General features: G+C 42.5%; 1 pseudogene; it reads right to left on the bottom strand.

The window, feature by feature from the left end:
• Positions 1-232: 232 nt before the first annotated feature.
• Positions 233-341, bottom strand: LOC125482238 (annotated as a pseudogene).
• Between the last annotated feature and the right edge of the window lie 1,668 nt (positions 342-2,009).

Here is a 2,009-nt window from a genome sequence, read left to right as displayed (position 1 = left end):
ATAACCCACCTAATCTACAGACCCCTGAACACTACGGGCAATTTAGCTTAGCCAATCCACCTAACCTGCATATCTTTGGACTGTGGGAGGAAACTGGAGCACCTGGAGGAAACCCACACAGACACAGGGAGAATGTGCAAACTCCACACAGTCACCTGAGAGTGGAATTGAATCCAGGTCCCTAGTGCTGTGAGGCAGCAGCGCTAACCACTGAGCCACTGTGCTGCCCCAAAGCCTACTGCACCTGGTATTCCCAGGTAGTCTCCCATCCAAGTACTAACCAGGCCTGAGTCTGCTTAGCTTCTGAGATCAGACATTTTCAGATTAGTATGGCTGGAGGCCAATGAGGTGAGGTAATATAAAATCCAACCAAGACTGACTGTGTAATTTATATCCAATAAAAATCTGGAATTAAGAGTCTAATGATGGCCATGAAACTGTTAGTGATTGTTGGGAAAACCCCACCTGGTTTGGCCTCAATGTGACTCCAGACCCACAGCCATGTGGGCAATTAGTGATGGGTTGTAAATATTGGTCAAACTAGTGACACCCTCATCCTGTGAAATAATTTTCTTAAAAAATTTTAAGAGATGATGTGGGCACAAGGGCTGCTAGTAAAATTCAGGATATCTGCTGCATGGTGAGTTGCCCTGGGAATGGTGCATGCCAGATGGGGCTGAAATCGAATGTGAGGAGCACCAAAGGAGTGGGGTCATTAAATAATGAGGTGTCATTGTGGAAATCCCTCAAAAACTCAACACAACTCAGACCTAGCCAATGAAACAATACAATTCAGCCCAGAGCTTTCCTACAACTTTCTATTTGTGATATAATATTCTCCTTCCATTTACTGCTACTTTCAGCTTGCTTTCTTTTAGATATATGTTGTGTCTCCCCTGCCATTGTCTCTTAATTTGAGTCTCTTTAAATCTGTAAACAAGCAAACTTCATCAAATTGAATGATTCCAAATAATTTTGTTTCAAAATCGGTCCTGGTTTACATCTCTATCAGCCACTTTCCCAAATGTTAAAGAATATTGCTAGATCGTTGCCTCCAGATTTTGGGCGTGATATTGGAATTATTGGATTTGTCTCTCTTTCCATGTTTAAGCAGGGTGTAACATTTGCAGTCTCCATTCCTCTGGTGCTATTCTGATATCCAAGGTCGCATACTTTGCAATTTCTATCCTCACCTTCCCGAGGTTGGGTGCTTGTGCTGATATCAGCACATTCAGAAGAAACCTGGTGGTGTTTACAGTATCCCTGCTCCAGAAATCGAAACGGTTAAGTTTGGAACAAGGAGTGAGACCCTCGATGTATCCTCTTTACCATCTCAAATTTTGGAGTCCCCAAACACACCTGGTTCGATACTAACATTAGATATGGAGGGGGGGCATTTAGATTTCTCTGGGGCTCCTCAGTTCTCCACTGGGGTGAGCTGAGTGATGCTGGAGCAGGTGAGAACCTTAATGTGGGGACACTTTCACAGGTCACTGCTAGGGTCTTAACTGTTTATAATTTACACGAGTGGCTCAGATGAAGGGGCTTAAATGTTTGGGGACGATGCAAAAATAGTTGAGGAAGATTCAAAGAGTCTCAAGAGGATATAGACAGGTTATATTAGTGGACAAATAAATTGCCAGATGAAGTGAATGGAAAGAGGAACCACAAAGAGGACTGGGAATGGGAGAGGACTGGAATTAAGGATCTTCGATATCATTATGCGTAGTTGCGGTCCTATGGAATCCTTCGTCCAGCTCAGTGTTAGTTTGACGGTGATCAGGATCAAACATTTTAATTTCTAGCATAAACAATTGGAACAGGGTTGAGACACCGTGCCTTTGATTTTAGACTTGATGGAAGTTTGATCTCGCTATTGGTATTCAGGAGCCAGAGGGGAATGGTGTTGTTTCCAGTCTGCTTAGTGATATTTTTGCCGTTTATTTTTGATTGAATGGTCTATAAAATTTATTGATAATAACTTTAAATCTTAATTGTCTCCAAATCTG

This window comes from Rhincodon typus, unplaced genomic scaffold, assembly GCF_021869965.1.
Source record: "Rhincodon typus isolate 14 unplaced genomic scaffold, sRhiTyp1.1 hic_rhity00007520, whole genome shotgun sequence".
NCBI classification, from domain to species: domain Eukaryota; kingdom Metazoa; phylum Chordata; class Chondrichthyes; order Orectolobiformes; family Rhincodontidae; genus Rhincodon; species Rhincodon typus.
This window is presented reverse-complemented; position numbering and strand designations above follow the sequence as displayed.